This window comes from Symphalangus syndactylus, chromosome 8, assembly GCF_028878055.3.
Source record: "Symphalangus syndactylus isolate Jambi chromosome 8, NHGRI_mSymSyn1-v2.1_pri, whole genome shotgun sequence".
Taxonomy (NCBI): domain Eukaryota; kingdom Metazoa; phylum Chordata; class Mammalia; order Primates; family Hylobatidae; genus Symphalangus; species Symphalangus syndactylus.
In genome coordinates, this window is record NC_072430.2 from 98,200,926 (window position 1) to 98,228,342 (window position 27,417).

The 27,417-nt window shown below is 35.4% G+C and overlaps 1 long non-coding RNA gene across 1 annotated transcript; it reads left to right on the top strand.

The window, feature by feature from the left end:
• Positions 1 to 963: 963 nt before the first annotated feature.
• On the top strand, positions 964 to 21,499 carry LOC134737470 (uncharacterized). Its single transcript, XR_010122402.1, has 3 exons — positions 964 to 1,274; positions 3,418 to 3,462; positions 21,397 to 21,499. It is a non-coding gene; the product is annotated as an uncharacterized lncRNA (long non-coding RNA).
• The last annotated feature ends 5,918 nt before the right edge of the window (positions 21,500 to 27,417 follow it).

Below are 27,417 nucleotides of genomic sequence, written 5' to 3' on the forward strand. Positions count from 1 at the left end.
TACTGTTTCTGTACCCACCCTCATATGTAAAATGTGTATTCACTGAACACTGGCCAAAGACTCAAAAGAATGCAACCCCTTGCCTCTTATCTACCTACCCTCTTCTTGTTTTTTTTTTTTTGGTTGTAGTTGTTGTTGTTTAGTTTTGTTTTAGGTACATGTGAAGGTCTGTTACATAGGTAAACATGTGTCACGGAGGTTTTTTGCACAAATTATTTTATCACCCAAGTAGTAAGCCCAGTACCCAACAGTTATATTTTCTGCTCCTCTCCCTCCTCCCACCCTCCCACCTCAAGTAGATCCCAGTGCTGTCGTTTCCTTCCTTGTGTTCATAAGTTCTTATCATTTGGCTCCTACTAATAAGCAATAATGCAGGCACAAGATACCTACCTTATTCTTTCTTTCTTCTCCTTCCCAGTACCTGCTCTTTTCTCTTTAACTATAGAGGTCCCCAGATCCTCTTCAGAAAAAAAACACCCACCAATTTTTCTTGTGGTTCTGTGTTCTTTTCCTGGGCATGTCCTTAACCTCAGCAAATAAACCTTTTAAAATGATTGGGGCTTAAATCTGTCATTGTCTTTGATGTACAACACAAAGTAAAATCTGAATTTTCTTTTTTTTCCAAAAAGACAGCACGAAAAATTCAATTTTACTTTATGTAGCAGTAAGTATTTTTTATATGTGCATGAAGCAATTTCCTTTTTTGCTCATCAGTGATGGAAATATTAGAGAACTGTTAAATTAAGTTTAGCTTAAAACTGCATCCTTATATATTTTAAATTTGACCTAGTGGTTTCTCTGTACATAATAAACTGTAACCCAACTTCATGTGTAAACAGACTGTAACCTACTCTTATAACAAGTAGCCCAACTTCAGCCAATCAAAGCAGCCAAACTTCTGTCAATCACAGGCAGCCAACTGTTCAAACCAGGTTCAAATAACGCAAATTCCCAGCTGTAACCAATCCAGCTGTTTGTGTACCTCACTTCCATTATCTGCACACCACTTTCTTTTTCTTTTCATAAATGTTAACTGACCATGTGGTAGCCCTGGAGTAGCTCTGAACCTATTCTGGTTCTGGGGGCTGCCTGATTTGCAAATCATTCTTTGCTCAATTAAACTCTGTTAAATTTAATTTGCCTACAGTTTTTCTTTTAACAGTTGGCATCAGAAGTGGGATCTGAAGTAGGGCTTCCAGCAACCCCCAAGTGATGAAGTAAGGTGCTTGCCAGGCCCATGTGTCCATTACTCTCGCAGCAACTGGGAATTAGGGGTAAGTTCTTTCTTGGATTTAAAAGCTCCGTGGATTTGGGTTTTGAGCTATCTGAGTTTGTTTGAGCACATTTTTGATACGGACTGGGTTTGAAAATCACAACAGGAGCTGGACGGGAACCAGGATTGAATTAAATCTGATAATTAACTGGATTCACTCCAGCTAGAGGCCTCACATAGCTGACTGAGTCAGACAGAAACTTAAATGGCAATTACTGCATGGGGTTTGAAGTCCAGATTTTGGAAATTTGTAGGAATATTGTTTTCCACTCCCTTTGTTTCTTTTTCCTGCTCACTTGGGTAGGGGAAAAAATTGACTGATTTGATCAAGTGGATCTCAGAGCCAAAGCCAAGATTAAACATAAAAATGAGATCTTAATTTCTGAAGAACTGGGTACTCCACCTTCCAGCTCCACCTACCTTTACATGGATAAGTATTAGGCCCCTAAAGCAGCAAATGTTTACAAAATGACAAAATCGAATTAAAGAGAATTTGAAATTATAATGGAATGTTTGAAATAAACAACACTTCACTTTAAGAAGTGTATTTAAAAATAAGGGCTTCTGAATTAGGCTCACCCAGGGACGTCTACTGATGTGCAGAAGCTTCTAAAAAGACTTTAATATTCATATTGCTTCTTTTAAAAGACTCTTCCAAAAGGCAAAGAAAAGGTTAAGTGATTAATCGATAAGAAAAATTTTATCTAACTTTTTGCCTTAGTTATTAAACCCTCCTGCTCCCACCTAAGGGGAAAATAAAACTGGATAAAATATTTATAAAAAGTAGGCTCTTCGCTCAAGTAAGCTTGGTTATTTTTCACAGTGGCTAATACTAAGTCCAGGCAGAGGAAATGCTTTCTTTGCCCTATTCCTTAAAAGGCCCTGCCTAGAACTCAGTAGTTTTTGTTAAACAACAGAAACTAAATTAAAAAATGCCTTATATTACGTGAACCCGGGAGGCGGAGCTTGCAGTGAGCCAAGATCACGCCACTGCACTCCACTCCAGCCTGGGCGACAGAGCGAGACTCCATCTCAAAAAAAAAAAAAAAAAAAAAAAAAAAAAAAAAAAAAAAAAAAAAATGCCTTATATTAAACTTAATTGGTCACCGAAACATACCTTTCTGGCACTTAGCTGGCTATCTTGAAACCTTTTGTAAATGAAGTTTACATCTATGAAGGTAATCTCCTTCTGTAAGGATGTCTGCCTTTGTGCACCTGGAAGAGAGGGAGCACGGGGTCACTAGAAACTTATATAATGGAAAAAATATTAGTTTAAAATTACAAAGCATTACCTTTGTCAAAGGTGATTTTCTTGGCCATCTTAACTGGGCCTTTACCTACACTATCTTTCCTTGGTTTGGGCGAATGATGCAATTTAGCCCTGAAGTGGTAAATGAGTTTGGGGAAAGATAAATGGGCCCTAAGAAGACAGGGTGGTGGTTTATGACAAGGTTTGTCTGGGTGTGATGAAGTGTCTTTTCTTGTGATAAAAGAAAAGGTTGCTGGAACTCCTTGAAGACAGAATTGATGACAATTGAGCTCCTTTGGAAAATCTGTCTTTAGACAGATAAGGTGAATTCAAAGAGCCTGGCTCTGCTTACTGGTTGGTAGCAATAATATACCAAAGTGACTATATTTTAGCATGTATTTAGCAAAGCTACATTTTAGCATGCTATTTCTTAATCTTATTCAATGACTAGCTTTGTTAAGTAAGCAATCCAAGTGTAATTGGTAAGAATGTTTAAATTAGGTAAAGGCAACTGGCAGAAAAGTTTATAAATGAATTTGTCGTCATCTCATTTTCTTCAGCAATTTAAAATCTTAAAGTTATGTTAAATAGTAAATACTTATTAAATGTCTGAGTAATTTCTAAGTTAAGTACGAAAACATTAACTAGTAATCATAAGCCTAAATACATTAACATTGTTTTTACATGATATAAATAAGACAAATATATTTGCATGTTCTCGGAAACATAAAAAATTAAGGAAACATTCTTCTGAAATTATATGATTTTATCTGTAAATACTGCTATACCATAGTTTAAAATTGTTTACTTTCTGGTTTTTTTAATACCGAACATTGAAATTAAAGTTAAAATTGTCATTAATGTGTATAATTAAAACTGTGTCTGGAATTGGCAGGTTCTTGGTCTTGCTGACTTCAAGAATGAACCTGCGACCCTCACGGTGAGTGTTACAGTTCTTAAAGATGGTGTGTCTGGAGTTTGTTCCTTTTGATGTTCACATCTGTCTGCAGTTTATTCCTTCTGGTGGGTTCGTGGTCTTGCAGGCTTCAGGAGTGAAACTGCAGACCCTTATGGTGAGTGTTACAGCTCTTATAGGCGGTGCGTCTAGAGTTGTTCGTTCTGTCTGGACTTATTTGTTCCTCCTGGTGGGTTCATGGTCTCGCTAGCTTCAGGAGTGAAGCTGCAGACCTTCGCGGTGAGTGTTACAGCTCATAAAGTTGGTGTGAACACAAAGAGTGAGCAGCAGCATTTATTGCAAAGAGTGAAAGAATAAAGCTTTCACAGCATGGAAAGGGACCCCAGCGGGTTGCCACTGCTGCCTTGGGCAGCCTGCTTTTACTCCCTTTTCTAACCCCACCCACATCCTGCTGATTGGTCCATTTTACAGAGAGCTGATTGGTCCATTTTACAGAGAGCTGATTGGTCCATTTTACAGAGAGCTGATTGGTCTGTTTTGACAAGGTGCTGATTGGTGCATTTACAATCACTGAGCTAGACACAGAGTGCTGATTGGTGCATTTACAATCCTCTAGCTAGGCATAAAAGTTCTCCAAGTCCCCACCAGATTAGCTAGATAGAGAGTGCTGATTGGTGCATCCACAAACCCCGAGCTAGACAGAGTGCTGATTGGTGCATATACAATCCTCCAGCTAGACATAAAAGTTCTCCAAAACCCCACAGGACTGAGCTGCCCGCCAGTCCCGCGCCGTGCACCTGCACTCCTCAGCCCTTGGGCAGTTGATGGGACCAGGTGCCACCACAGAGCAGGGGGCGGCACCTCTTGGGGAGGCTTGGGCCCTGCGGGAGCCCACCGTGGGGGGGCTCTGGGATGGTGGGCTCAGGTCCTGGCCCTGCCCCACGGGGAGGTAGCTGAGGCCCGGTACGAATTCGAGCGTGGCGTGGGTGGGCCGGCAGTGCTGGGGGACCCTGCGCACCCTCTGCAGCTGCTGGCCCGGGTGCTAAGCTCCTCACTGCCTGGGGCCGGTGGTGCTGGCCTGCCCTCAGAGTGCAGGTTCTGCAGAGCCTGCGCCCACCTGGAACTCGTGCTGGCCTGCGAGCACCGTGCGCCACCCAGGTTCCTGCCCACACGTCTCCCTTCACACCTGCCTGCAAGCCGAGGGAGCCAGCTCCGGCTTCAACCAGCCCAGAGAGGGGCTCCCATAGTGCAGCGGCAGGCTGAAAGGCTCCTCAAGCTGGCCAGAGCAGACGCCGAGGCCAAGGAGGCACTGAGAGTGAGTGAGGGCTGCTAACACATTGTCACCTCTCAAAACTACTAAAACTAAAGGAAAATTTTATATGTAAGTTTTACAGAAAGAGCAAGATATGTTTTTGGTGAGAAAGTTTGTAAGAAGACATAAAAATGTGATTTTTCTTAAAAGAAAAAAATTTATCTAGTTTAAAGGTTATTTAAATGTTTCAAAATGAAGAAATAAAGAAAAAGGAATGTAGATAAAGTTAAGTGGATATAAAAATAAATTTAAAAAAAGGGTAATATAAGCCAGGCACAGTGGCTAATGCCTATAATCCCAGCACTTTTAGAGGCCAAGGTACGAAGATTGCTTGAGGCCAGGAGTTCAAGACCAGCCTGGGCAACATAGTGAGACTCTGTCTCAATAAATAAATAAGTAAATAAATAAATATCTTGAATGGTTAAACTAAGATTAAATGAATTTATTATAAGGGCTTTTAAAATTGATCATTAGTATCAAAAGTATACTAGTACAAAACCAAAATTTGGTTTTCTATTTTAAATAAGATTTGTATGTAGTGTTAATAAGAGATAGTAAAAGGTTTATTTCAACTTCTGAGTAAATTGCAAAAAAAAAAAATAAAAGTAAAGTAAAAAGTGAGAGAGGGGAGAAAGAAACAGATGTTGGGTGCCTCTTGCTGTCTTTATTAGGTCTTCTGATTATTTGGAAAACTAAGTCTACTCTGTCTCAAAGAGTAAAGGTTTTTGCTTTTTAAAGTCTTTTAATCACTTTGGCTAAACGAATGACTATATTTTACAGTGATCTGAGATCCTGTTTTCATCAAATATTTTAAACCTTTGATGTATTTGATAGGCTTCCCAAAATCAAATTTCAAAATGGAAATTAAGTCTTTTTGACTTCAAAGTAAATTTTGGGATGTTCCAGGGGGCTCCTAAAACATATAAAAGAGAGATAATAAACTTATCTAATATGTTAAATTAAATTATATTAGAAGCATTATACAATTTAAAAATTATCCTTTTTTGAGTTATATTTCTATGGATATGCTATTAATTTCTGTTTCAAAATTGTATGAAGTTCCTAAAAAGTTTGATATGTCTTGGTATATATTATCTGTCATAATTATAGTTATGCTGAATTATTATAGGCCACAGAAATAACCAAATTTTCTTGTCAATTGCATTATTAACCATGGCCATTGTAAGTGTTGTTGTCTATAATTAATTGCTTAATTCTGATGCTTTTTCTGAAATATCTTTATAAGCAATTATAATCCTAATGTGCTGTGTCTTCAAGAAGTTTCAGGGAAAGGATGGAAATGTCTCTGACAAGTACAGGTTTCTAAAAACCTTGATATCATACCACCGGACTGAATAAGAATTCCTAGAAATCTATTAAAGAGAATGACTGGTTTATACAACTACCAATCCAAGCATTTCAATAATTAATTAAATGCCAAGGAAATACTTTATGAGATTTTCATGCTAAATCAGCCAGTACTAAAATTATTCAGATATGCAATTTTAATAATTTCCATAATCCAAGTCAAATTACATATGATAGCCCATTTAATAAACAGTGCTATGAAGCTGAATTGCATGAAAAAATAATATTTAAGAGGATATGAATCCAATATTATTTGTGGATTTTTGGGACCCCAAATGGCCACCTGTTCCTTCCTGAATTCTTAAAACAGTCCTTAAAGCTTCTATTATTAAAATCTCTGCATTCCATGACTCATCATGCAAAGGAAAAAATAATCCCAATTATTTTTTTAAAAAGTGGTGTGGAGACTGTTCTAAAATTGCTAAAATCATTTATAACCAATATTTGGTTTGCCAAACCCGTAATCCTGAAAAGAAAATAAAAACTTCTGGTAGATTTATGCTATCTGATGGGCCATTTAAATATTTACAGAGGAATTTCATTCAATTGCCATTGCCAATGCATATTTTCAGGTTATATAGAAGCTTTCTTATGCAAGAATGCAGGGATCTGTCCCGCAGAGCCTGACCCAACAGTGGATGAATAAAGTACACTGACGTACAGATATTCTGCTTTGGCAGTTTGGCTGAGTGTCCAGGCCACTTACAGACTCCCAAGCAGAGTGCTGTAAACCCTTGTGACTCTGGCCTCGACCAGCTAGTGAGACTCCCATTTATTCAGTAAATATTAATTGACAAAGGCTTGAGTCAATACCACTAGAGGGTAATTGACACTGGACTTCCTGAGTAGAAAGCAATTAAGCACCTGCAGTAAATCAAAGGTTAGTCTTAGGACCATATGAGTAAACAAGCTAGTTAGATAAACTCCCCACGTTCCTTTGTTTCTACTCTAATTCATTTAACTAAGGGGACAAGGCTGCCTTCAGCCAAGTTTATCACTGTAGCTTATGCAAACTCCCCAGGCCTTCCAAGAAGGTTTGCATCTTATCATTTTCCCAACCATCCTGACTGAACGAACCCCCACACAAGAAGGCTGAGGCTAAAATAGCTGAAAGTTTACAGTAGAAATTGTGCCTGCCTCATGGTGAATTCCTGGAGAAATCTCAAGTTGTAGAGGTATTTATTTCACTGAACAACTTGTAAAACAGTTGTTATTATAGCTATAATAACATTAGACAAAGCTATCTGCATCAACTGGATTCCATTGGTTGAAGGTGTTACAGATTTATGACAGTCAATTCCATTTCCAGTGAAAAACATAAGTTTACCCCTTTTGAAATAATCACTGCAATGCATATGCTGGTAATAATGGAACTTCAGGTATCTCCTGCTCTCCTAAACTGATATGACTAAGTGCTATAAGGCTTTAATGCATCATGCCAAATTGTGTTTTCACCTGATGAAGAAAGATTTTTAATGATTCACTAACTGAGGACAATCAAACTCTTCATTATCTAGAACCCAAAGTTTGAGTCTTCTGGAAATGTCATCAGAAAAAAACATCCCCCGCCACTCACACTTCAGCAAAACTTTCATACTTCAAACCTTGGATCCATATCTCAAACTCAAAAGGGCCTCTCCAAGTGTTGGGAACTGTACACCTATTGGAGACCTTAAGCTAAATCTAACCAGGGAAATTCGTCCCCACAAGCAGATGACATCCTAGATATGGACAGCTCTATCAAGATGATAGATCAAGACTTCTCTGCTATTAACACTTACTTCTCTTAATTTTTCATTACTTATGCTAGGCAGGATAATCCCATAATTATAATTTCACAATCAGTAGCTACTGTGATTAGCTTAATGTAGTGGTCCATCTGTCATGCCAAACCTGTATCTATGGGATCTTTTAGTTCACCCAGTGATTAACTTTAGCAGTATCTCTAAAGTAATCATTGTTCAAATTGTATTTGTGGTAAGATTTATAAACCCACTTGTTCTCACCCCTGTTTGAATTTAACCCTGTAATGGAACACAAAAAGCAAGGCCAAAAAGAATATAATAAAAAAGGTTTTCACTAAAAGCCCATATGGAGGTTCTTGCTAATTGTTTTATATGCCAGGGTACTCTAGTGTTCTTTAAATCTATAATAACTCCACATTAGATACTTGGCTAGAAACTGCTAATTTTAACATCCCAAATAACGTATAAACAGTAGAACTGGAAAAGAGGCCTGTGTGTATCCATGGGGTATACATTTTGTTGTTGTTGTTTTGAGACACAGTCTTGCTCTTTCACCAGGCTGGAGTGTAGTGGCACCATCTTGGCTCATTGCAACCTCTGCCTTCCGGGTTCAAGCAATTCTTCTGCCTCAGCCTCCTGAGTAGCTGGGACTACAGGCATGCACCACCACACCCAGCTAATTTTTGTATTTTTAGTAGAGATGGGGTTTCACACTATTGTCCAGGCTGGTCTTGAACTCCCAACCTCATGATCCACATTTATGGAGGATTTTGTATTCTACGTTATACATGGGAAAACTTATGTGTTAATGGGTAGAAGATGAAGGGCCAATGTGGGCTAGGAATTTTAATGGTGACTTTGTTGTTCTATTATCAATCAAAAACAGAAAATTAGTCCCCTCCTTTTAACCTACATAATAGGTTAAGAAGAACATTTCCAAGAGGCCTTCACCCTTTTGGACTGGCATTATTTGCTAGGTCTCTTTTTTCAATGGTTTGGAGTAAATGTAAAGGAGACAATGATTAGAAATGTGTACCTAATAATAGGCTCTATAGTAGGTTCTACTGCAAAGGCTATGTTTACACAACAAATTTCTTTAAATTATCTTGCTCAAGTTAGATAATACAATTGCTCTAGGTTACTAACTACCTGAAAAAGAAAGAATCTGTGCAGTTGCTGACACTTCTGGTTGCACACAGATGTTACACTGGGTATTATAAGTGTGATAGAGAATTAGTTCCAGAGAGTTAATGAATAGGTTGTTTGGTTAAAATGTATAGACTTTTAATCTGGCTCATTCTTTTATGTGTTTCAGTTGGTTTGGTTCATGGGGACCTTGGCTAAGGAGCATACTTCAAATACTTCGTATTATCCTCCTTATATAATAGTACTCTGTTTTCTCTCAGAAACAGAGAGAATGCTTAAATGTTTGCATGAAGCCATCTTTAGAATGTTGAATGGTCTCTGTTTGACTGATAAAACAAAAACTTAAATGAGTAATTATGAGGACACTGTAACCTATGAATGACGTGTTGAGACTGGAAACACAAAATGATGAAGATTGAGTAGCACAAAGGCCCTAAGTTTTGATTACATCATCACTTTAGTGAGACTCTAACCAAGAGAGGAACTGTTAAACAAAATAATGGCAGGCCATTGTTTTAGAGTTAGGTACTGTGCTTGGCCCCCCAACAGATGAGACCAAACCAAAATGGAATCATTCATGCTAAGTTTCATAATCAAACTGAAACTTTAAGGATGCAGATAGATTGCAAACAGATCAGATTATTTTGTTCCTCCTGAAAACAGAAGATTCTAACATAATAAGGAAGTCTCCTTTACTTTATGCGTTAATAAAAAACAAACAAACAAACAAAAAACAAATCTGCGGTAACCTGGTGTTAGCCAATCAGCAATCAGGTTTTTTTTTCAATTGTTCTATTTTCTTGTTCCCACCTTTCAAAATGCACTGTTCTGCTATGTTCTAGTGGGATTTGAGACCAAGTGAGTCCATTTACAATGATGGCAGAGTGATGTCAATGTGTAAAGTTTTGGTCAACCTCAAAACTGAGACCAAAAGGATACTATTGTTAAATTAAGTTTGCCCTAAAGCTGCCTTCTTTCATATTTTAAGTTTAGTCTAAAGATTTCTCTATAAATAATGAACTGTGACCCAACTTGATGTGTAAATAGACTGTAAATTATTGATGTGGTTTGGCTGTGACTCGACCCAAATCTAATCTTGAATTCTCAAGTGTTGTGGGAGGGACCTGGTAGGAGGTAATTGAATCAGGGAGGCAAGTCTTTCCTGCAGTGTTTTCGTGATAGTGAATAAGTCTCACGAGATCTGATGGCTTTAAAAACGGGAGTTTCCTTGCACAAGCTCTCTCTTTGCTGGCTGCCAACCACGTAAGATGTGACTTGCTCCTCCTTGCCTTCCGCCATGATTGCGAGGCTTCCTCAGCTATGTGGAACTGTGAGTCCATTAAACCTTTTTCTTTTGTGAATTGCCCAGTCTCAGGTATGTCTTTATCAGCAGCATGAAAACAGACTAATACACCTACTCTTATATCATAACAAGTAGCTGAGTCTCAATCACAGCAGTAGAACTTTAGTCAGCCACAGGCAGCCAACCGTTCAAAACAGGTTCAAATAAGGCAAATGCCCAGCAATAACCAAGCCAGCTGTTTGTATACTTCACTGCCATTTTTTGTAAGTCACTTTCCTATTCTATCTATAAATGTTATCCAACCATGTGGCAGTCCTGGAGTCATTCTGAATCTATTCAGGTTGTAGGACCTGCCTAATTCACAAATTATTCGTTGCTCAATTAAACTCTGTTAAATTTAATTCATCTAAAATTTATATTTTAATAGAACTAATATATGATATATATTTGAGAGTTAATATATAGTATTATTTGGGTAGATCTTACACCATCTTTAATAATTTTATTACTACTCATAAGAAGGAAAAGATTTAATGTCCAGAAAATGTTCTGCAGGCCTTGAAAGAATTTTACTGTAGATTTAATTAGGTATTTTTGTTTTATGCTTTAACAATGACTTCAACATCTCCTTTATAGATGCATTACCTTTTTAATTATTGGTTTAATATTACCAGACTGTAAGATATATAGTAAGAATCATTTCTTCTCTATGTTTTATTTCTAATGGTCAGATGGGTTTTGTATATACATAGTCCCATTTTACAGTGAAGAAATTCAGACACATTTTGCAATTTTCTCATATTCCTGTAGCTTGGTGAATGACAGAGTCAAGATTCAAACGAAAGCAGTTTGAATTCTTAATCACAATGCATACTGTCTCAGTGAGTTCAGGGATAATATGTATTTTTCTTACTTTCTATATATCCTTTGTCTAGGACAGTGCCTAAAGTAATAGCCATTGATGGTTGAATGACTGATGTCCTTTAAAGTGATTCAAAATATAGTTCAGATACAAAGAAATAGTCATGAGCTATTGTCTTATTAATAGCTTTGTTAATGCAAATTTTAATATCTATATTTACCCTTGTAATCAAAATGAATTTATTGAAATTTAGTTTCTTATATAGCTTTTAGACATACAGCAACAAAGTTTTTTGTTTGCTGAGTTAAATCCTGGGAAATAAATAGAGACACAGAAGAATTTGTCCCTGGCAAATAAAAAGACACAGAAGAATTTCAAGTTCAGTCTCACTTTTAGCAGAGCAGTGCAAGTCTAGGTGCTAAAGACATGTTGTAGAAAGGGTCTGTTTTAAGGCCACCTGAATCTTTGAAGGGAAATGTTAGATTTTGAAAAAGTAAGCAGCATTATCAAGAGGACTGAGACAAAACAGCAATTTTTCAAATAAGCTTGTTTTCTTTATTTTTTTTGTTACGTATGAGCATCTTCCTTTTTTTTTTTTGTTTTGTTTTGCTTTATTTTTTTGCAGCTACAGTAATTGTAGGCACAATGATCTAGTCAAGAGCACTGATGTCAACTTTGGGAAGTCCAAGTTCCCCATGATTCACTAATTCATAGTTTAGAAGTGAGATTTTAGGTAATTTGAGTTAAAAACTCTGGGCCAGAGTTCATTTAGATTGATAACCTGCTCCCCAACTGAAATTTTTCCCTTCTCTGAACAAGTTTTTCTTGGATAATCACAACTAAATAAAAAAAATATAAACACATATCTCTCTAAGGAGCATAATAATAAGGAGCTCACCTGTAGACCAAAATTTACATTACCAAGAATTAACGTGCTCTTAAAAAACAAACAAAAAAACTGGATTAGACTGATACTTTCTCTACATTTAGATATCCTTTTCTATGTTACTTTACTCTTTATACCAATTATATTTATAGAAACTTTACTCAAAATTACAAAACTTTACTCAAAATTATTACAATAATTTACAATTAATTTTTTTTTTTTCAACATAGAGTCTTGCTCAGTCACCCAGGCTGGAGTGCAGTGGTGAGATCTTGGCTCACCACAACCTCCGCCTCCCAGGCTCAAGCCATTCTCCTGTCTCAACTTCCCGAGTAGCTGGGATTACATGCGCCTGCCACCACACCTGGCTAATTTTTGTAGTTTTAGTAGAGATGGGGTTTCACCACTTTGACCAGGCTGGTCTTGAACTCCTGACCTCAGGTTATCTGCTCACCTCGGCCTTCCAAATGCTGGGATTACAGGTGTGAGCCACCATGCCTGGCCAAATTACACTAATATTTCATGTTCCCTATAGAGCAGGCTATTTTGGAAAAATAAGAAAGCTCAATATCAGACAGTATTTTGGTTGAGTCTACCTACTGTCAGCTTATGGTAAAGCCTATGAGAGTGTTTTTCTGTCAGTCCTAGTGGCTGGCTATGGCTTTGTTGATAGGCTTTGAGTAATGTCAGAAAAGGTCACCATTTCCCACAAATTATTTTTCCAAACTGCTCTGTGACTCCAGAAATCCATACTATATACTTGGATACATAACTAGCATACATATCCAGTGGTTAGTCATTAAATGTTAAGTGAATAAATGAGGCAAATATTATGTAACAAGTGATGCATTACTGTGGTATTGGTTATTAACCCTTAATTCATGAAACTTTAAAGATACCTCTGTAAATATATTACATACTAGACTATTATGTTCTTTCTCCTGAGAAGAGGCAAATAGAGTAAAAAGAATGAAACACTAGAGTAGTGGAAGTCTAACGGGAGGTCTTTTCAAACCTAAAACATGTGTAATAGGAGTTTGTTGGCATTTACAACAAAATATGACACCTTGGCAGACTGAGTACTTTAAGCTGAAGGAAGTTTAGAAATCACAAAGTAAGAAGGCCTCTGTCTGAATTCCCCCTCCCTTTTCTCCTGAAGACCTTCAAATGATAGGTATCTTGCCCTACACCCTAATGGAAAGAATGTCACAGGGAACACCCAGAAGAATCTAAATGAATGGGTTTCACAACATTTTCTCCATTTTATTATCCTAAACTGGATCATACCCATCTGTTTTTCAATCATATTTCTGCATGACTGTCCATAAAAATACAGTTTATCCTGGTTCTTTGGATCTTCGTTTCTGGAGTCTCCCATGCATATCACATAAAATTTATATTAAACACATTTTTATGCTCTCGTTAATCTGTCTTTGTTGTGGAATGTCAGCCATGAACCTTATGATGGGAGAAGAAATTACTGTTTTTTTCTCCTACAGTTTAAAGTGTTCTAAAGTAAATGAAAAAGTTTAAAAGCAAATAGATCAATACCAAGATACATTTATGTACTTAACAATTTGAATTTAGAATGAAATTTACCACTCACAAATGTTTGAATATCAATTAAAAAAAATACTTCCAAAAAAACCTAATCCAGTGCAAAGTGGTAGGAAAATTCATGGATAGAAGTCATTTAGTGGATTCCAAAAATAGAGAACTTTAGCAGAACCATTCAATCCAAGGCCCTGCACATATTCCATCTAAACAGAATCTGCTCTGGAATTTGTCTTTCTGGGTATCTTTAAGGTAAGAAATCTGCCTACACTGAGTCCATAGTTCCTGGACATTTGTACTCTTCTTAAGGTTGTATGAAGAACCTTCTCCAAAGTCACCCATGGAAGATTTCACAGGTAATCTACTGGCCTTACCACTTCACAGCATTGTAAATGGCAATAAAAATAAAATAAATATTAGTTATCTATTGCTCTGCAACAAATTAGCTTCAAATTTAGCAATTGAAAAAATATTTATTATATTACAGTTTCTGTAGGTCAGGACCTCTCACATGGCATGGATTAGCTGGGTGCTTCTGGTTTAAGAACTCTTATGAAACTATGGTCAAGCTGTCAGCTGGGGCTATTGTCTTATCTGAAAGCTCAGCTGGATAAAATTCATTTCCACACTCATTGACAAGGCATTTGGCAGGCCTTAAGTCCTCATTATCTGTTGTCTGTAGACATTTGGTTTTTGCCCAGTGGCTCTCTTTAAAGGACTGTACATAACATGCAGCTTGTTTCTCCAAGAGAGAGGAATTCAGGAAACAGAGGAAGAAAGCCTCCAAGGCAGAAGCCACAGTCTTTTTATAACCTAATTAGATAATTAACATCTCACAACTTCTGACATTGTTTATTCATTAAAAATTAGTTACTAAACCCAAATCCAACCCACACTCCTGAGGAGGGGATAACACAAAAGGCATAAACACAAGGTGTAAATAATTGAGGACTGTCTCATAGTCAGCCTACCATACTCAGAGGCAACGCAATATGAAATACTAGGCTGTTATTTAAATCATACCTTTGTTACGTGGGCTTTTATGCTTTAAACACTTAAGAAGATGAATACTATATGTAGATTTTGAAAACTACTTTTAGGGTGTACAAATATCTTCACCTATTTTTTTTCTGTTCACTTGGAAAAACTTCCATGTGTAAAGAGCCTGGCATACTGCAATCAGAGCATTTTATCATGACTTTCCAAAAGAAATTACCTCTAAATTATGCAAATTGTCTTAATCAACTGGATAAATATGAGCATGAACAAAACACAAAGTGTTCTTGAAAATTCATTGATGTGCATGTCATCATATTCATCATTCTTATTGTTAGTGAATGGCCTGTGAGAGTCATAGGAAAACATGGGTTCTCTGTTTCAGTTCCTGTTCTCTGTCATTTATCTATGCTTTGTTGTTTTATTATTGTTGTTGTCAATTTGACAACAATAGGCATAAAGTCATGAAAAAATAAATAGGTGTAATGTGATTTGTTGACTGATAATTATATAGTTTTGTAGTTTTACTGAAAAGAGATTGACCTAATTTTCTGTTTCTATTACAACTAGAAGCACATACATATATATATGTACACAGACAAAAAGGAAAATAAAAGAAAAACACCCTGAAAGAGCAACCTCAAAACTCATAAAAAGCTACTTTTAAAATCAGGAAAAAATATAGTGACAAGACAAAAACAGGGAAAATATTATTTTGGTCTTATAAACTGTATAAAAATAATCATTGAAACTAAAACATATGTTATGCATAGTTTTATTTATTATTATCCCCAAATCAACAAGAATGTGCAATTCTTGAGAGCAGTGTTCAAAAATGTTATTTGTGTAATGTTCTCCCTCTCATCTTAGTGTTTTATCCAAAAATAAGCCATCAAATGATGATTAATTCTAACATTTATTTTTAAATTCCCTCTCTTATGCATCTAAATATATTTCTGAGAGAAATCAGAAGATAATTTCATCTCTGTGTCTCGTTATATTTCCCCAGTGCTTACAGATTTTACTGAAATCCCTGAATGTCTGTTTTCATTCACTTTTAAAGATTTCATTATTATCTACACACTACATTTTGGAAATCTGTATCTATTATGACTTTTTTTTCTGAAAATAGTTGATTTCTGATATTTTTATTTTAAACAATATTTTTGTACAAAGCCTTTTATTTTATATAAAAATATTTTTTACAAAACCCCAAATGTTCTCAAACATACACTTTCTCACAAAACACAAAATTTCCAAATATTTAGTCATTTTTCAGGGAGGCTATTTCACAACTTGTTCTTATCTTTCTATAATTCCTATCTAATTACTTCACAGCATAACATTAAGATTAACATGTTCTCACTTGGGGAGGCCGAGGCGGGTGGATCATGAGGTCAGGAGATCAAGACCATCCTGGGTAACACGGCGGAACCCCCTCTCTACTAAAAATACAAGAAAATTAGCCAGGTGTGGTGGTGGGTGCCTGCAGTCCCAGCTACTCGGGAGGCTGAGGCAGGAGAATGTTGTGAACCCGGGAGGCGGAGCTTGCAGTGAGCCGAGATTGCGCCACTGCATCCAGCTTGAGCAACACAGCAAGACTCCGTCTCAAAAAAAAAAAAAAATTAACATGTTCTGAATAGCCACAGGGAAACAGATCCCAAAAAGGACCTTGATGTTTTAAAAGTTTGCATACATTCCTGGTTCTGAAAGAGAATTCTAACTGCATACACAATTCTAATAGCTCTAGCCTGATATAATATTACCTGACAACAATATTCCTACATGTGGTAGCCATGACAGAAATGAATAAATACAAGTTTAAGAGGTAAAACTTGGAACAAAGAGAGGGGAAGAATGAGGCTAGAGAGGATTTATTAATCGCTCTAAGGTTTCTATATGGCTGGCTTAAAAATCATGTTCCTTCTACCAGGGTCATGCACTTACATAACAAAATCATTTCTCCTTTTGGCAAAGCTTTCACATGGGTCTCATGAAGTAGCCATCATGTGACACTATGGTATCTTATGTATTACATAGACTGACAGTATATTCAGGAATACGGCCCCTGTTCAGCAAATTTTGCTCAGATCTCAGCACTATGTAAATTACCTGTGCATCTGAAAATTATTAGCATCGGTTCTTACTTCTTGGGAGTGTGTTTTTTTATATGGATTTTGACAAAGTATTTTCCCTTAGAAAAATCTGTTCTTTCCTAGTCTGACGATTATATTGAGTATTTCAGTTACTCAAATATTAAAGCAAATAACAAAGGTGATGAGATTTTAAGTCAAATTTGTATATAAATTATAGCCATACATATAATTCTTTTTTGTCTCTCTGAAACTGTATTGGACAATGCAATAATTTATAAAGTGAGAAAATGGCAATGCAAGGTGAAAATAATAGCAGTAAACTTACAGAGAATTTATGAAATACTGCATGCTTTGAAATGGTTCATGAGTACATATTTTCTGTGAAAGATCAATTTGGATTTTGAAAAAATTAAAAAATGAATCTGAAGAGACATGATAAATACAGTTATTGACTCATTTGTTCAGCAATTTGCAGTTATCCAACAGGATTTATCCAGTGCTTCCTATTTTTACTGGGTGGTGCTAAGCTGGCTAGAGAAAAAAGAGAGTGTTGTTAAGCTTGTGAGATAAAGAGCCAATCAATATTGTTTTTATCTTAGAACAATTCCCAACTTTATAGACAAGTAACATGGGACCTCTAGCAAGTAGAGGTTCTCTTAGATTCTAAGACCTCACCCCACTTGGGGCTTGGTCGTAAGCACAGAAATGGAAACCAGGATTTTAACCAATTGCACAGTGGTTTCAAGTCTCTGGTCTTAGTTTCTGTGAGATAGGCCACTGGCCCATAGATTCCCTGCTGGAACCAATGGGATCATGGAAAGGGTCATGCCTAATCATTGCAGCATGTTCTTGCCCAACTCTTATCCCCCCCACCAACCACTCATCTAAGAAAATAGAAATTAAACAACCCGACTTTGGGAGGCAGAGGCAGGCGGATCACGAGGTCAGGAGATCGAGACCATCCTAGCTAACACGGTGAAACCCCGTCTCTACTAAAAATACAAAAAATTAGCCGGGCGTGGTGGTGGGCACCTATAGTCCCAGCTGCTCAGGAGGCTGAGGAAGGAGAATGGTGTGAACCTGGGGGGCAGAGCCTGCAGTGAGCAGAGATCGTGCCACTGCACTCCAGCCTAGGAGACAGCGAGACTCCGTCTCAAAAAAAACAAAAACAAAATAAACAACCCAAATATTCAAGCTCCAAAGCAGTGACTTATTACCAGGGGTGCAGCAAATCAAGCAGAGGGTAGTAGCACTAACCACCTGTAGCATCCCAGGAACAAGGACCATATTGATCTCAAGATGGCACTGACAGTTTTGGCATCCTCTCTGAAGGTGCAGATGGCTGGCTGAAGTTGTGATGGGAGGGACAGTTCTGAATTTATGGTCAGGCTTTTCTTGGGCCTTTAAATCCAGTAGCTTGTTTGAAGAAGAATGCAAAGACTTGAATGGGGTCTCACAGCATCATTTGAACAAGAAGGATGTGATTGTGGCATCATGTATTTATAGCCTTTCCACCCTCCCCGCCTCAGAAATGGCTTTCATTCCACTTACCACGGAGGGCAGGGCAGGTTTGCTACATCAGAACTGGGGACCCACATTTGACAGATGTTTTTAAATATAGACCTAACTCACTTTAAGTGGGGAACTGTTTTGGATCAACTATTGCTCTATATTGCTTTACTAACACCAAACAAAAGCTGAAGACTGATAATGAGCTTTTTAAAATCAATTTTCTTAACTCAATGTATTAAAAACTAAATATTTCTAAATTTCTTATGATCGCACTTGCTTGAGGCTGGTACAGCTTTGTTGCTTTGAAGTATGCCTGGCCTGAATTCTAAGTAATGACTCCACAAGACAGATTGCTTAATCTGGCATATTTTCATATTTATTTGGAGTTGATTTCTTATATGGATGATGTAAGAGTTACATAAAATAATGTACATAAAGTGCTTAGCACAATTACCTGCATACAGTAAATGGTCATTACATGTTTCATAAATGATAATTGAAAGAGATTATTTAGGAAATATCTCTGGACATGCATTGATATAAATTTTAATATGTTTGTGCAGAAAAAGCCTACACCTGGTACTTTCATTCTAAAAAGTTATCTCTGCAAGCTGAAGAAAGTAGTTACCAGTTTTTGCTATAGAAAGCTGGCAATCCTGAGAGTGTATTTGGTCAAATGTGGTGCCTGATTGTCTGTGCCCTCTGTGAGTGAAGGCATACTGAAGAGCATTTTTCACTTCTCTAAACCTCAGAAAGTCCTGACTGGGCTGTCGAAATGGTCTTTAATAAAAGGGGAAGTGGCAGGATTGTGTACATGTAGCCTAATAGAGCATTTTATCTTACAGCACTCAAAGTGTTTCACAATAAATCCTTTCTCATCATGTAACAACAAACCTATGTAGCTCCCTGAAGTTCAACAAAAAGAAGCCAAATAACAGGCTTCATTTTTAAAAGCATAGGTTGTATGTGGTAGGATTTTCAGCCTATAGGAAACTCATATTTGATTTGCCGAGTCTGACTTGCTTGGAAATATTTTGAAATTTTCTCACGCAGTTATTGAATAAATTATCTCTTATTAGTGCCATTGACTTTAGGACAAAACAACTTTATATACTGTTAAAACTTTACACAATACACATAATTGGCATATGCGCTTTAAAAGTTTTATTCCTAGAGCTGAGATTTACAAAACTACAACCTTGGTTAGAAGCAAACTTGTTTTGTTTTGTTTTAGACCATGGGCAGTATAACTATTTGGGGTACATTAATTATAAGTATTTAATAGTAAAAGATAAATTATGAGATAACAGACAAATAACAAAATACAAATCTAAAAGGGCAAAGCTAAGATTAAAAGGTAAAAACTGTTATTTTCTCATTGAAAAACAAGAAATGCAAAGGAGTCTACATGCTAGGACAAAAAAAGGTTTATCTGCTTCCCTTTCATTTCCTCCTACTTTTTGTTTCTATCCATATTTAAAGACATTAAAAATAAAGGTGAGGAGATTCACTTTTAGAATTATCTAGCTACTAGCACCAATAATATTAACCTATAGCTGGGAACAGTGGTTTGTGCCCATAATCCCAATGCTTTGAGCTATGACCATACCACTTCTAGCCTGGGTGAAAGAGTGAGACCCTGCCTCTAAAAAAAAATTAAAAATATATTAGTCTAATATATTCTCTTTAATTATGCACTTCATGTAAGATACTATTTTTCAATTGAAAACTGGAGGTCCTATAAAAAATATTTACCTGTCGAAAATGTCAGGCACACCTATCACAGTCAGAATTTGGTTAGATAGCCAGCAGCCAGTTACACATTCAGCAGCTCGTATTTTGCTTTTGACTCTCATTTTTATTGGTATTATCATGTATCTGATATTATGTCCTTACCTTTTTCTCTGGCTATATTTTCACTTGTTTTCACACAGCCTTCTCAAGCCTCTCTAGTTATCAACCTTTTCTTTCTATCGTTTTTTTTTTTTTTTTGAGATGGAGTCTCACTCTGCTGCCCAGGCTGTAGTGCAGTGGCGCAATCTCGGATTCACTGCAACCTCCGCCTCCCGGGTCCAAGCGATTCTCCTGCCTTAGCGTCAGGAGCAGCCAGGGTTACAGGTGCGCGCCACCACGCCCGGCTAATGTTTTTTGTTTGTTTGTTTGTTTTGTATTTTTAGTAGAGATGAGGTTTCACCGTGTTAGCCAGGATGGTCTCAATCTCCTGACCTCATGATCCGCCCACCTCGGCCTCCCAAAGTGCTGGGATTACAAGCGTGAGCCACCGCACAGGCCTCTATCATTCTTAAATAATTACCTACACTAATTGTCACAATTTGGCAACTTGGTGTTCACTATTTAATCTGATGCAAGGTTAATTCAGTTTCACTAATTAGCACCTTAGTGTTGTAGCCACTGAGATTTTCCAGAATTTCACATTTGATAATGAACTACTTCCATCCTTGAAAAGTATTTTTACCATGCTTCTCATTTTCTTTGTATCTCTGATTCCATTGGCCATTTATACTCGATTTTTTGTCTTAAATGAGTATCAGTGTTCTATCTTCATTTCATTGTTTAAATATATATATGTATATATGTATATATTTAGTATAAATATATACATATATACAATATATAATGTATGAATATACATATATTCTATATGTATGATAAATGTTACATATATTCTATATATGTATATTTATACATATATGTATAAATATATATATATATATATATATATATATACACACACACACACACTTCCAGATGCCAAAGCTTGAATACAGAATGATGAAGTTCAGAGTTAGTCTCTGACATACATTTCAGGGGAGGACACATCAGATAAATCCTTTAAAGCTGAAAGACCAGGGACTACCTGGAATGTTGTTGGTTAGCTATTGATTCCTGGGTTTGCCTGTTGATTAAACATTGTGCTGATTGGAGGTAGTCAGCTGTGCACATTAGGTGCATGTTTTGAGATTATGGCATTGAGGTGCTTCTGCTGAGTATATGATGTCCCTGTCTTGGAATTAGGTTGCTCAGTCATGTTTGCACTGGCGTTAGCAGGTTGTAGCAGGATTTTCTCACACTAAATCATTCTTCACAGGTAATTTTATCTATTCGTATGAATTTGATAACATGCCATTTTGAATCTATCCAAATCTATGAATGACAGATTATCAGCTTCCATGAAGTACAGATCAGAAGTTCTTACTCCCATCAGGACACTTCTATCAGAAACTCCCAGAAGATAAAAAGACAACATATCCAAAATTGAGGTAATATTTTATGCTTTTTAACTTACTGTCTCTTTTTAAGCCATAATGGCTAAACCTCATAATAATTTCTTAATAATTTCTTTAAAAACTACCTTGATTGAGTAATAATTTATATAGGATATAAAAGCCTGTTTTATATCTATCAGTTTTGACAAGATATACAATGGTGTAACTGCTACCACACATAACGTATGAAATATTTTTATCACTCTAAAATGTTTCCTTAACCACCTGCACATACAGCTCTACTCTCCTCGGATCCCAGGCAAACATTGATCTTCTTTTTCACTATATATTAGTTTCCTTCATTTAAAACTTCATACAAATGGAGTCATAAAGTATGTACTGTTTTGTACCTATCATCTTTTGAAATCTATGTTGTGGTAGGTATCAGCAGCTCTTCCATTTAATGTTGAGTAGTTTTATTGTACAGATACACTAAAATGTGTTTATTCATTCACCTGTTAAATGGAAAAATAGCCAATTATAAATAAAGCTGTTGTGAAGTTTCCTGTACGAGCCTTAGTGTAGATACCTATATGTTTTCATTTATTTTGCATCAATGCCTAGGAGTGGATTCATGAATCAATTCTGCTCAAAGGTATGTTTAACTTTATAAAAACTGACAAACTATTTTCCAAAGAGGTCTTACCACTTAACTTGCTGCCAGCAATTTGTGAGAATGTCAATTACTCCCCATCTTACCCCATACTTGGTGTTATCAAGCTTTTAAATTTTAGCCTTTCTAGTTGGTACATAATAGTATCTTATTGTGGCTTTAATTTGGGTTTCACAGATGACTAATAATGGTGAGTTTGTTTTAATTGTTGTATGCTCACACATCATTCTTGTAGATTGTCTTTTCAATAGTTTTTGCCCAATTTTATTGAATTGTTTGTCATTCTGTTATTAAGATATAAAATCACAATATGTTCAGATATAATTATTTATCTTTTCATAGACTCTTTTTTAAACTTACTGAACTTTATCATTTTAAAAATTATGGACTGTGATTTTATGTCAAGTCTAAACACTTCATATGCTTTTATTTTTTAATTTATGGTGGCTAAAACTTTGAGTACAATGTTGAAGAGGTATGGTAACAAAGGACAAATCTGCCTCGATTCTGATCTTACGGGGAAAGCAATTTTTTTCATTTATCATTAATTATGTTTACTATAAGTATTTGGAAGTTTCTTTTTTATTATTGATTGAGGAAGTTTCCCTCTGTTTTTAGTTTACTGGAAGTTTTATCATGAATCAGTGTTGGATTTGATCACATGATTTTTCTCCATCAATTGATATTATCATGTTTTCTTCTTTAGCATGTTTATGATGATTGGTTTTTGAACATTAAACCAGACTTGCATAACCAGAACAAATCTCATTTGGTCTACTCTGTAATTCTCATTATATATTACTGGACTCTATTTACTAATATTTTGTTAAGGATATTTCCATCTATGTTAATGAGAGATATTGGTCTGTTTTTTTCTTTCTTACAATGATTTAATCTGATTTTAGTATTAGGGTAATGCTGTCCCTATAAAATGAATTAGGAAGTGTTTCCTCTATTTCCAGAACTGTTTTTTTTATTTGGGGAACACTAAGTAGTTATTGAAACCTATAGAACTTTACAACATAAAGAGTGAACTTTAAAATATACAACTTAAAAAAAAATGAATGTATCTAAGGATCACAGGAAAGAAGGCAGACCGTGATAAGAGATTCTAACTGTATTAAAAATGTACACGATAATCTCAAGGAATTTAGGGAGGGGGAAGTGTGCTGACTTAAGTAACTTTAGACATGAATAGAGTCTGTTAAGACTAAAATCAAAAGGAACCATACGTAAGTAGTATGTACTTAGGTTTTCCCACAGGGTTTAGTGATAAATCTGACACTGCTATATACATGTATGCTGGAATTGAATAATTAATTAAATGCATAGTGAATTTCAGACCCTGGTATTTCACTGTTGGTGTGGAAATTCAAAGATCATAAAGGTGAGGAGGCTAGAATGACTTATGTGGCAATAGAGTCAGAATAGATGTTAAGAACTCATGTTTAACTTAATATAGATACATATGGATACATACACTAATAGTTAAACATATATATGTATGTATATGTGTGTATAGATATATAAAAAATACTTGTTTTATTTCTGTCAGATGAAGAGCCCTAAAAAATGACACCCCAGTGGCAAGAAGAGCACCTAAAATGCATATCTTCCTTTCTAATACCAACCTCCAATAAAACAAATCAGGGCTTTTTGGAAAAATGAATGTTTCTAGAACTGTGGCAGGAAATATATTAGATGAACCTGAAACATACCACTATGAAATACAGACATACTTAAAAACAACAACAATAATAAGATAAACCAAATGTGCAAAAACAGCAACAAAAAAATTCCATTCTGGGATAGATATGTCGAAGGGGGCGTAGTAACCAATTAAGTGAGTTTTTCCAGTGCCAAATCTGTGACAATTTAAGCAATACCATAAATAATAGCACTATCGGGCTATAACTCAAAGTATAAAATAAATGTTAATGAATGCATATATACATAAATAAATGATCAATAAAATTAATAAATGGGATAGAGGAGGCAAATCTCTTATGCAGAAGAATTCCAAACAAATCATGGAATTTTATTCACACTGAAGAAGGCCAGCACAACTCTGCACTTGTTAAGTGTGAGATATACCTAGTGATGTTCTCCTAAAGAGTATAGTAGGGAAAGGAGAAAGAGACAAGAGTGACTTTAAACTGGAAAACTCTGAGAAACACTATTTAACTCAGATATTCAAGACTAACATTAACAATCATGTTAATGTTGAATCCTGTTGAAAATATGTATCCTTGAAATTATGTAATAAAAATGGCATTTTAATGCTGTCATTTCCTCCCCTAAACCTATCATTCCAGTTTATTCATTAAAAAAAATCAGGCAAATTCCAACCTGACCAATATTTCTTAAAACTGTCAAATACACCATAAACAAGGGAGAGTCTGGGAAATGGACTCAGCCAAGATAAACATAAAATCACATAACAACTAAATATAATGTGCTAATCTAGGTGGGATTGTGGAACATCAAAAGGACAAAACTAAGGTAATATGAATAGACTATATAAACTTTAGTTAATAATAATATATCAATATTGCTTTATCACATGACAAATGCTCCATATTAATATAATATGTTAATAATAGAGGAAACTGATTACAGGGGCATATATAAGAATTATCTGTACTAGCTTCTTAATTTTTCTGTTTAATAATAAAAAAATATGAGATTTCTTGTCTGTTTTTAAGCCAAATTCAACCGACATGAATCAACATAGTGCACAATAGTGAATTATACTTGTATAGCAGTGAGTATAGTAGTGAATAGTGAATAATACATGTTAAATGTTATAAAGACATTTATTGCTTATTATCAACATGGTTAATTCTTAAGGCATCAATATATACTTTCTGCATCTAATCTCATTTTCCCCTCAAGCCTACAGTATTACCGAACTAAAACTTTAATCAGTGCCTCAGGTAAGTTCAGCATATAGAGTTGTTTCTGCAAGTTAATTAAAAAGCAATTAAAAATAAAGTTTTATTTAACATTTTATAAAAATCAGTCACTACCTGTAACCAAAATATGACTTGATGAAATAATTAAAAATTGAGGCTTTAAAGAGCTACAAATAAATCTGTCTTTTTAGATGTAATGCAAATGCTTTTTTTGGAGGTATAAAAGTATGACATGATTTTATTATTTCATTTACATATAAACCTATAGACTATACATTCCTTCTAAAAATCACCATAGAACCCTGAATATATTTTTTATAAGTGATCAGGCCACTTTTGGAATAGTTATGGCACTTTGCAATTAGTAGACTATTTTTCATAAAGACAAGTAAAAGCTAAATTCTAATTCTCAAAATTCAAGTAATTCATTTAAGAGTACACATTTTCACTTAGAATTATAGATATTTCATAAAACAGAAAATAGTTTAATTTTTTAATTTATTGTTATTGTATTATATTAGTTTATAAGGGCTGCCATATAAAATACCACGAACTGGGTAGCTTAAACAACAGAAATTTATCTTCTCAAAGTTCTGGAGAAGATTCACTGTCAAGGTATTGGCTGGTTTCTCCTGAGGCCTCTCTCCTTGGCTAACACATAGCCAGCTTCTCTCTGTGTCCTCACTTGGCCTTTTGTCTGTGGACACATCCCTCATGGCTCTTTCTCTTCTTATAAAGGATAAAAGTAACATTAAATTAGGGCCCGCCATTATGTATTCATTTTAACATAATTACATAACTCTTTAAAGATCTTATCTTCAAAGATAGTCATGTTGGGGGTTTGGGTTTCAACATACGAATTTGCGTATGGGGGACACACATCGTAAAAGTTCACAAAAATAAAAGTATTATATTAGAAATTATATTTACTTTTAATAATTTGTTTTAGAAAGGAATTAATTATTTACGTTTATTTTTATGTTAAGATTTTAGATTTCCTTTTGTTTCAAGTGTTCAATCACAGACATACTGTTTTATAGGCAAAGCAAAGTGTTTTTTATTCATTAAACACTTTTACTTCTCTAGTGCCTTTCTAAGCTTTTTATAACCTATTTTCCTCTTATTCTAAAATATATAAGGTTTAAGACAAAAACATAGATATTTTACCAGCTCTATACATTTTGTTTTAATTAGGGAATACTTTGTTTTTAAAAACATGCTAAGGAGTACTAAAAGAAACCACAGTGTTGGATTCAGAACTGAAATAGGTCAACTTTGCTTTTATAATCACAGACAGTGCAATTTAACATCATCAACAACAACATGCTTTTTGCCTCTTATTTCTACACTTTTGGCTACATATACTTTGAATGTATCTGCATATGCTAACAATTTTATAATATTATTTTTAAAACAGAGGCTAGAAAATAATACATATTTCTTCTAGTGCAATTGAAATTTGTTTGTAAATAATTATTATTCATACTTTAGAAACTTTTTTTTAAACTTTAAAACTCATTATTGTAAATCTTTTTTTTTTTTTTTTGAGACGAAGTCTCGCTCTGTCGCCCAGGCTGTAGTGCAGTGGCGCGATCTCAGCTCACTGCAAGCTTCGCCTCCCGGGTTCACGCCATTCTCCTGCCTCAGCCTCTCTGAGTAGCTGGGACTACAGGCGCCCGCCACCACGCCCGGCTAATATTTTTTTGTATTTTTAGTAGAGACGGGGTTTCACCGTGGTCTCGAGCTTCTGACCTCGTGATCCGCCCGCCTCAGCCTCCCAAAGTGCTGGGATTACAAGCGTGAGCCACCGCGCCCAGCCATTATTGTAAATCTTAAGCAACTTGTTAAGATTGTGGTAAAATTTTCAAAAACCTTTATTGTTATTTTTCATATATGTATGAACAACACTCTGCATTTCAAAACTTTTGGCATAGTAACTTAAATGTTTTTGGCATTGGCAACTGTCTTTAATCCTTAAATTAAGTTTGTTCTTGAATTTTCATTACAGGATGAACTACTATGATTTTATATTATGCTCCTGGAGGTTAGTATCTTGGATCAAATCACTAAGAAACAAATACTTTCCAATGCTCACATATGATACAATTTTTTATGAAAATATATCTCTTGCCTTTAGCAAATGTTTGCTTTTGGTATGATATAAAAGTTACTTTATTATAATTTACTTCCAAAAGTCAAAATAATTCCTATTTAGATTATTGTTAATTTTATCACTTCATTTCATATTTTCCATTACACTTTACTTATTTTTTGTCAGTTCTTTAATAAATAAATGTAAAAGTGAATGAGTAGGCTACCATTCATATAAATACAAGTCAGAATTCTTCAATGTCTTTCATTTTATTGAAATAGGCTAAATGTCT